Below are 10,542 nucleotides of genomic sequence, written 5' to 3'. Positions count from 1 at the left end.
AAAGTAGGTTTCAGGATAGATTTTGACTGCAGAACAGGGGAACACCACTGAGAACTCATGAAGAAGATTAATATTATGCAGATGCCTTTGAAAGACTTCAAATACATTGCTATCTATTTGAGTGCAAGATCTAGAATTACTTAATATCATTGAAGGCGATAAGGTAAGTAATAGATAATACAAACCTCCAAGGAATCCTAAAAGAGAATTTAAAAAGAGCACAATGAATTTAGCCTCACTGAAAAGTAGCTTTGACTGTAAACTGATTCATCACCTGAAGTTTTATTTTTGGAGATAAGAAAGACCTCCACATTGTCTTATTTTTATTTAGTCCCCTCTCTGAAGAAACTGAGCAAACAGAATGCTCATTTTAGAACAAATAATACATAGAGTCTGTGAGAGATAGAGCCCAGAAACAGGCCTTATGGCCCAGTGAGTCATCTAACCACTCACACATATCCTATATTAATTCCACTTTTTATTCCCCCAAATGCTCATCAATTTTCTCCGGATTCTACGACTCATCTACACACTGGAGGGCAATCACAGTGAACAATTAACCCACAAATCATTCATACTTTTGGGATGTGGGATGAAACTGGAACATCCAGAAGGAACCGACATGGTCACAGGAAGAACATTCAAATTCCACACCAAAGGTCAAGAAGGTACCTGGCCTCTGGAATTTGTGAGGGAACATCAACATCACAAAATGGATTTAACTGACTATTTTTATTTGAGATATTATTTGAAGTAATCTGGTGTTACAGTATTTATAAAAGTATTCACCACGCCCCCACCCACTCCCCACCCCCACCACTGAACATTTTCATGTTTTATTGTTTTCCAACATTGAATCACAGTGGATTTAATCTGGCTTTTTTGACACGATCAACAGACAAAGACAATTATTTTGTCCTTTATATTTGTAATTAAATTAGATCACTTTGTAGAGATGAGTTTTCACTTTGACATCAAGGAGTCTTTTTCTGTTGATCAGCGTCAAAACAACCAAATTAAATCGGAAATACAAAGGGAAACAAGGAATGAGCCAACATTGTCAAAAGACTATTAAATCACCATGCAAGGATGGCCAGCTCCTGGTAACCCTATACTTCCAAAGTTCTCAGCAAGACGAGACCAACAGTCAGTATGTCAAAGAACAATGATGTTTGGATCTTATGGTGTGATTCCCTCCAAACTGTGCACCGAAGTGTTAGGGACCCTGCATGAAGGACACCAAGGTACACTGAATATGAAGAGTCTTGACCAGAGCTACATGTGGTGGCCAGGAATAGACAAACAGATTGAGGACTTGGCCAAAAGTTTGGATGCCAGAAAGTTCAAAATGCACCCCCACAAGGAACGTTCACCCATTGGAGTGGCCATCTTCAGCATGGCAAAGAGTGCATATTGACTTTGCTTAACAATTCACTGGACTCCATGTTCCTGATTCTTTTGGACACTCATTCAAAGTGGTCGGAGGTTATACTGTTGAAATCAACCACCTCAGCAAATACTGTCTCCGCTCTGAGGACTATCTTCACCAGAAATGGCTTACCAGAACAAATTGCAAGTGACAATAGACCACAACACATGTCACAAAAATTCCGACTGTTTATGAAGAAAAATTACATCAGACATTTCAAGTCAGGTACTCATCATCTAGCAAGGAATGGGTTAGCTGAAAGGTTTATCCAAATCTTCAAGAAGTCCATTAAAGCTAAGGACAAGGAAAAGATTTCTCTACAGCACAAAGTGGACAGCTTCCTTTTTGTGTATCTGAACTCAGTTCATGTGACAAGAAATCAAACATTTACAATGCTGTTTATGAGCAGGTATCTGAAATCTCAGATAAACCTCTTGAAACCAGATCTACAGAGGGAAAGGCAGAATAAACAATGAGGCCAGTTGCCTCATAAAACACCAAGGAGCTCTGAGATTGGACACGAAGTCCTAGTGCATGAGGGCACAGCCACAGGATAGAGGGGCCTCCATTTAAAACTGAGATGCAGAGAAATTTCTTTTGGCAGACTGTGGCGAATCTGTGGAATTTGTTACCACAGGCAGCTATGGAGTCCAGGTCATTGGTGTATTTAAGGCGGAGATTGATAGGTTCATGAATGGACATGACATCAAAGGTTATGGGGAGAAGATCAGGGAATAGAATTGTGGAGGGGAATAAGAATCAGCCATGATTGAATGGCAAAGTAGATTCAATGGGCCAAATGGCCTAATTCTGCTCTTATAGTCTTATGGCCTTATGATTACCGAGAAAACAAGAGGACATCGAGTAGGATAGCTACAAGAACTGGACGCTGAGGTACACAGTGGGTGTTGGAGATCAAACATGGAGACATCATGTGGATCAGACACTGGATGCTCAATAGAAGAACATACCTGAGTCAACTGCATCCAACAGTCACCGAACTTACCTCTCAGTGATGACTTCACTGACAGCACTGTGACACCAGAAACCATGAACGTTGTCTTAGACAAGACACCTGCCAAACCTGATGCCTCTCCGCAGGTCCAGAGGTGTGACGAGAATGTTATCATTGACAAGACACCTACCTAATCTGATGCCATTCCACAAGTCCAGAGGCGATAGCCTGAAAGACACAAAGCGACGCCCAAAGTACATAGAACTGTGAAGTTAGTGATAGACTGTTATTGTGAATGCATGTTTATTATGAATATGGGTTGTGAAAGGAAATTGAATGTCTTGTACACATACCATTTTATGTTGCATTACTCTAGAGGGGGAGGAAGTGTAATGTATGGATCTATTTATTTTAGAGCAATGACCACCCCTCTCCATTAGCACTGCACTATGCATTGATCTGTTGTCTGCGCATGTGCTGTTGTCTATACATTTGCAATGCGCTCTCTCTCTCTCTCTGCAATGCCAATACACCAGTTAAAGCCATCTTCTGCGTCCGTGCTTTTATTTAATATATATATGGTTGTACACGTACACAACAGACACCATTAAATTAGTTTTGTTTAAAGTGCGAATTAAGTGCACGGCAGGGAAATTAATAAAGAGACTTTTATTAACAACATCTGGAAAAGCATAGACTTATGAGGGGATAGTCAGCATGGCCGTGCAGGGGGAGGTCATGCCTTATAAACTTGATTGAGTTTTTCGGGGCAGTGACAAAGATGATTTTGAGAGTAAGGCAGTAGATATTGCCTACAAAGACTTCAGTAAAGTATTCAACAAGTTTCATCATGGGTAGGATGATCCAAAAGATGAAGGCACATAAGACACATAGTCTCTTAATCGACTGGATTCAAAACTGGCTAGGCCTTAGTAGGTAGAAGGTAGTGGCAAGGAGTATTACTGTGACTGGAGGTCTGTGACCGGTGCTTCTTCACAGAGATCACTCCTTGGACCTCTGTTGCTTGTTTATGTAGAAATGATTTGGATGAAAATGCAAGTGGCCTGATAAGTTTTCAGACCGCACAAAAATTGGCCGAGCTCTGGTTGATAAGGAAGGTTGTCAAATGATTCACCAGGATGTAGACGGGTTGAAACTGTGGGTGGACAAATGACAGGTAGAGTTTAATTCACACAAGTGTAAGGTGTTGCAGTTTGGAAGGTCAAACATAAGAGGAAATATACAGAAATGGCATAACCCTTGGGGGCATTGGGATACCGAGGGATCTTGGGATCTACTTTGTTCTTTGCTCCTGAAAAATACAAGTGGATTGGGTAGTAAAGAAAGCATACTGCATAATTTCTTCATCTTCAGCCCTTTATATTTCATACCCACCTGGCTTCACCCATCACCTTCCAACTATCCTTCTTCCCCTCCACCCACCTTTTTATTCTGGTGTCTTTCCCACTTCATCCTGAAGAAGAGTTTCAGATCAAAATGTTGACTGCTTGTTCATCTCCATGGATGGTGCCTGACCTGCTGAGTTCCTCCAGCATTTTGTGTAGGCTGCGTACTTGCCGTCATCAATCCAGGCGCTGGGTATAAAAGAAGGGGAGTCATGTTACAACTGTATAAAACTTTTATTAAGCCACTTTTGGAGTACTGTGTGCAGATCTCCACGATACAGGAAAGACTTGGATGCATCTTGAAAAAGGTGCAGAAGAGTTTCACCACAAATGTTGCATGGGCTAAAGAGTGTCGGGTACAAGGAGATTTGGATAAATTTACATTGTTGCCTTTGGAACATCAGAGGCAAGGTGACCTGATGGAGGTATATAAAATTATGCCAGGCATAGGTAGGGTGGATAGAGTGTTTTTGCAAGTGTGGAAGTACCAAATACCAGAGGCCATACCTTCAAGGTGAGAGGGGAAAAGTTTATAGTTGCAGAGGAGGTGGTGTAAGCAAGTGATCAGCCAAGCAATGGGTATATAGAGACCACTTAAATAACCTTATGATTGGCTTGGACATTGTGGGACAAAGAACCCATTTCTGATCAGTACTGCTCCATATTCTCTGTCACATAATTCAATAAATACTCAAATGACATCATCTTATGCCCACTGCAATATAAATGAAAAGGTATCAAGCTTTCATTCAGAGACAATGTGAAAATATACATAATATTGGTTCTCAAACTTTCTGGACTGAGAACAAATGGGACTTCTAGTACAAACATGTGCTCAGGACCAAGAGGTAATTCCTGATTTGAATCGATCAGCAACCAGAAAAAAAACATGCAAAACTAGTCCCTTAACTCAAACCTACATTGTTCAAAACTTCATTTTTTTTAAACAGTTGCTTCTCTGCCTCCTTTTTTACTGATTATTCCTTTTCCCCGCCCCCCCCCCCAAAGTAATTTGCTTTCTCTCACAAAAAGGCAAAAATGGAAGGGAAACAAAATTCCTGCTTTGTTTGTATTATTTATTTTAGAGGTACAGCACAGTAACAGGACCTTCTTACCCAAGAGCCCATACCACCCAATTACACGTTTTTGGAAGGTGGGAAGAAATTATACCATCCAGAGGAAACTCGTGCGCTCACTGAGAGAACATACCAACTCCTCACTCTCAGCAGCAGGAAATGAACCCGGGTTGCTGGTGCTGTAATAGCATCATGCTATCATGCTTAGGTGCCTTTTCGATCCACACTGACAGATTTCAATGTTCTTTCTAACCTCACACAAATCCTGCTCTCTCAACACAGAATCTCTAGATACCCTTTACAAATCAGTCTCATATTAACATTCTTCACATTTGGAGAAGGAGCACTTTATTCAATAACACCTCAAGCAGGAGTATGTGCATCCAGCAATTCCATCCCCATAATCGACAGTGGCATCAGAATTTAAGTGCACGTGTGCTGCATGTCCACGTTTAATATATTCCTCCAAAACCAGACACACTGAATTCCCACAAATGCCCCTAGCCTTAAGCAGGACACTACATTATTGCATCTTCCATTAATCTTAGCTTAGTGGTATTTTGTTTCTTGTCAAATATAATCACAGATTCTCTAAGAATGAATATTCGAGATTCAGGATTTTTTATTGTCATTTATGAGGGTAGAGGAGAATGAAATGATTGTTACTCTGGATCCAATGCAGCATATGAAAAATAAGCATAAGGAACACAATAAATATAAAAGGAACCCAATAAAACACAATGTGCAAGTAACTGTTATATTCACAGACAGATTGTATGTGTATAAAGAGACACAAGGTGATGTATATGTTGAGGTGGTGGGTGGGTTAATGGGTGGAGGTGTTGATCGACCTGATGACTTGGGGGAAGTAACTGTTTTACCTTCCTCTGCGATTACTTTACCAGTTCTTCGCTATTGAAAATAACTTGCACCCTTACCTCTTTCTTCATTCATTAAATTGAAATTTGAAGTCATTGGCAATATTTCCATGCTCTATAACGCAAAATCTGAAAATTAATATTTATACCCAGCATTACCAGTGATACTTTTGCATCAACCATTACAAATACTAACAGGTGTTCCTCAGGCCTGCCATGCTGATGCCTTTGCTTTAACAGGCAATCTATCAGCTCAGATTATTCTTCATTGCAGAAGTTTTCAAATATACAAAATCCTTGGCAAACTAACAACCAGCTTGTTCTATATCCACAAATATTTGCAGAAGAATGAAGTGACACAATCCACTCAAAATTAAAATATTTCAAATGATGTGTGCAAGTTAGTTCACAGACTGGTTGCCTCTTGGAGCAAAATTCAAAATCATTATTACAGTTGTGGAAATGCCAAAAGATGTATCTTTGAATTTTCTTAAATTTTATCTGAACAAATTTTAAAAAAACATTTTAATCTCATTCTCTTAACCGTTATATTTCCCACTATATTTTCATCAAAATAAATTTTTTTAGCAGTATTGAAAACTGGCTTTAGAATAGATAAAATAATAATGATTCAGGTAAACTTATTTTGAACAAAGCTCCCAGTAACCACTTTTAATGTAGTTTTGAAGTGGAATCAGAAGTGAAGAAACCAGATACGAGCTGATGTATACTACTGGTAACAAAATGACCAATGCAATCAATACAATTGGGATAAATCAGCAAAGGTAGTGATGTGAAAAAACCAGAAGCAAAGTGAAGTTACTGTTAATCCAAAATAAAATGGAGGAAAAAGACCAAATGTATTATTTGAAAAGCAGTTAGGATTTTGTTAATTTGACTTATTCAGATGCATAGAACATTCAGATTCAGTTTATTGTCATTTAGAAACCACAAATGCAATGCAGTTAAAAAATGAGACAACGTTTCTCCAGAATGATATCACAAAAGCATATGACAAAACAGACTACACTAGAAAATCCATGTAATGTTTGGCAATCCCCAATCCAGAGTCCGGAGAGGCTGCTGCATATTAATATCGCGCTACCGTCTTAGCGCGTTCCCCGGAAAGGAGCTCCAAATCCTGAACATGTGAAAATAACAAGAAAGAACATGTGATCGTAATTGAGTGGTATGATAGGCTGGAGAGATTGAGGGGCTACCCCCTGTCTCTGTGCATTTCCATTTCCACATGCTAAATACTCAGATGACTGACAGAAAGAAGAATTATAGTATTTAAAATATTCAGATTAATTAAGACAATAAGGCAATAAACAGAAAAAGAATCTTTAAATTGAAGCTATTTACTACTGAAAATGTTCAAAATGTACCAATAAAGACACACAATAAAATTGCTGATTGATAGAACTACAAAAGGAAAAAAATGAGAATGAGAATAAAAATTAAGAATGAAATATGAAAGGTGATTTATGGGCTTTGATTAAATTTGTTCTAATGTCTGTATTACTACAAAAACCATTAAGCCAACCAGTCTGCCTACTCTTACATCATTTCAAGTCCATGAATGTCTGCAGTCACTGTGAACTTGTTCGCAAATCATCTAAAGATAAGCATTCACCTCTTGGAAGGTTCATAAAACATGAGCAAGGTATTTCAATGAAATTTACAGCATTTGTAAGTTAAAACTGGTTCTCACTTGTTCTCAGTATGCAGAGTGGCTGCACATTATATTCATTCATAAGATTCAGTTCCACTGAAATCAAATAATGCATTGCAAAGAGTTCAGGAGGAACAAAAATTGTTGTTGTTTTTAATACTTTAAGTTAGGAAGAGAGATTTGTGATGGTGATTTCTTTTTGTGGAAGAGAAGAACAGCTGGCAAGGCATGTGGCCAGGACTTTAAAATGTCAAAACGCATTAAGGGTAAGCCTGCTATTTATCACGAGTGTAAGGAGTTAGAAATCATAAGCACAAACATGAAAAAATGTCTTACAAAGACCAAAAAATTAGCTATGGAGATGGACTAATAAAATGCTAATTAATTACTTTTTAAGAAAAAAGTTGCTCAAGTATCTGTTTGGGGATTATGAAGAAAATATATGATGAATACTCAATGGAATGCAATTCTTTCTATCTTGTTGCAGCCAAGAAAATAGCATGTGGAAAGTAATTATGGCAACTGAATAATACAAGTTTAAGTATTGGCAGATATTGTGGTCTTTTCGGTTTCTACTGATCCTGACAACTGCTATTGCCTCAACTAAGTGAAAAGCACCAGATATCACATGCATTCATAATAAGGATCAAAGTCAGATCCTGAGGGTCCAAGTTTAGTGTTTGCAAGTGCCAGCTCCAGCAAAGTTCATGGAAACTATTATAAAACAGAAACTTTCATATCATCTTGATTTCTGCTCAAATGCCAATTTGGCTTCAGATCAAACTGATGATTTTGTGATTTCCTGAATTTCATAGCCAGTATTAGAATGTCTCTCTTGATGCCTTTCAGGTAGTTGAAGTAAAAAGTAAGTTCAGGATATACAATGTCAATGTCATGTTTGTCTTTAATAAAGTTAGTGGAAACAACTGAGGTGAACATGTGACTGCCTCAGAGGATCCAAACCACTCACAATGAACAGCATTTTTCATCTTACACTAACACCTTCCAAAAGTTTGTCTTTTATTCAGATCAGGGCACTAGTCTTCCTGAATGAACCAATGCAAAGACATTAAAGAAAACTGATTCTTAAAAGAATAACATATTCCAGGTCTGAGGAAAACAAACAGCAGCCAGACTATTGTAGAACCAATTGACGTTTGGGCTAGTGGCCACACCATAGTTGTGAAACTTGAATAAAAGACATTTAATGTATAAAACACAGCACATAATTAAAAAAATTAAAATCAAATGAAATGCAAATCAAATAACCATAGATACTGAAAATCTGAAATAAAAACAGAACTGTACCAGCAAGGCGGCTGGACCGGATGGAGTTTCCCCACGATTACTGAGGGCCTGTGCGACTGAGCTGGGAGAACCACTACAGCGCATCTTCAACATGAGCCTGGAGCAGAGAAGAGTACCCAGACAGTGGAAAACATCCTGTATTGTCCCGGTACCGAAGAAACCACAACCAAAGGAGTTGAATGACTTCAGACCTGTTGCCTTGACGTCGCACGTGATGAAGACCATGGAGCGGCTGATAATACAGAATCTGAGGCCACAAACCAGGCACGCCCAGGATCCTCTTCAGTTTGCGTATAAGGAGAAGGTGGGAGTGGAGGATGCTATCACGTATTTGCTGCACAAATCACTCTCTCACCTAGATGGGGTCAGTTGTGCTGTGAGGATTACATTCCTTGACTTCTCTAGTGCCTTTAACACCATCCAGCCCAAGATCTTAAGGCACAAACTAACGGAGATGGGAGTAGACTCTCACATGGTGGATTGGATAGTGGACTACTTGACAGATAGACCTCAGTATGTGCAGTTGGGAGACTGTAGGTCTGACACAGTGGTCAGCAGCACAGGAGCGCCTCAGGGATCCGTACTCTCTCCGGTCCTGTTCACCCTGTACACATCAGACTTCCAATATAACTCGGAGTCCTGCCATGTGCAGAAGTTCGCTGATGACACGGCCATAGTGGGGTGTGTCAGGAATGGACAGGAGGAGGAGTATAGGAAACTGATACAGGACTTTGTGATATGGTGCAACTCAAACTACCTGCGTCTCAATATCACCAAGACCAAGGAGATGGTGGTGGACTTTAGGAGATCTAGGCCTCATATGGAGCCAGTGATCATTAATGGAGAATGTGTGGAGCAGGTTAAGACCTACAAGTATCTGGGAGTACAGTTAGACGAGAAGCTAGACTGGACTGCCAACACAGATGCCTTGTGCAGGAAGGCACAGAGTCGACTGTACTTCCTTAGAAGGTTGGCGTCATTCAATGTCTGTAGTGAGATGCTGAAGATGTTCTATAGGTCAGTTGTGGAGAGCGCCCTCTTCTTTGTGGTGGCGTGTTGGGGAGGAAGCATTAAGAAGAGGGACGCCTCACGTCTTAATAAGCTGGTAAGGAAGGCGGGCTCTGTCGTGGGCAAAGTACTCGAGAGTTTAACATCGGTAGCTGAGCGAAGGGCACTGAGTAGGCTACGGTCAATTATGGATAACTCTGAACATCCTCTACATAGCACCATCCAGAGACAGAGAAGCAGTTTCAGCGACAGGTTACTATCGATGCAATGCTCCTCAGACAGGATGAAGAGGTCAATACTCCCCAATGCCATTAGGCTTTACAATTCTACCGCCAGGACTTAAGAACTTTTTAAAAGCTATTATTAATGCTTTTTGAGATAGTGATTTAGATGCATATCATATTTTTTACTGAGTTAAGTATTGTATGTAATTAGTTTTGCTACAACAAGTGTATGGGACATTGGAAAAAAGTTGAATTTCCCCATGGGGATGAATAAAGTATCTATCTATCTATCTATCTAACTTGCTGAAAGCATGCAGCTGGTAGGGAGCATCTATGGTGAAGAGAAATATAATGAAGGGTCTCTTGCATGAAACATTAACTCCATTTCTCCTTCCACAGATTCTGCCTCATTAAAAAAGTCAATGAGAATAAGACATGGATGTTGTCTGTTTGAATTTCAGCAAGACCTTCAACAAGGTCCTTTTGGTAGTCCAGTCTGAATGATTAAATCCCACGGAACCCAGGGAAAGTTAGTTAGGTGGATTCAAGATTGGCTTGGAGGTAGGAAGCATGGAGTGGTGGT

This window comes from Hemitrygon akajei, chromosome 6, assembly GCF_048418815.1.
Source record: "Hemitrygon akajei chromosome 6, sHemAka1.3, whole genome shotgun sequence".
Taxonomy (NCBI): Eukaryota; Metazoa; Chordata; class Chondrichthyes; order Myliobatiformes; family Dasyatidae; genus Hemitrygon; species Hemitrygon akajei.
This window is presented reverse-complemented; position numbering follows the sequence as displayed.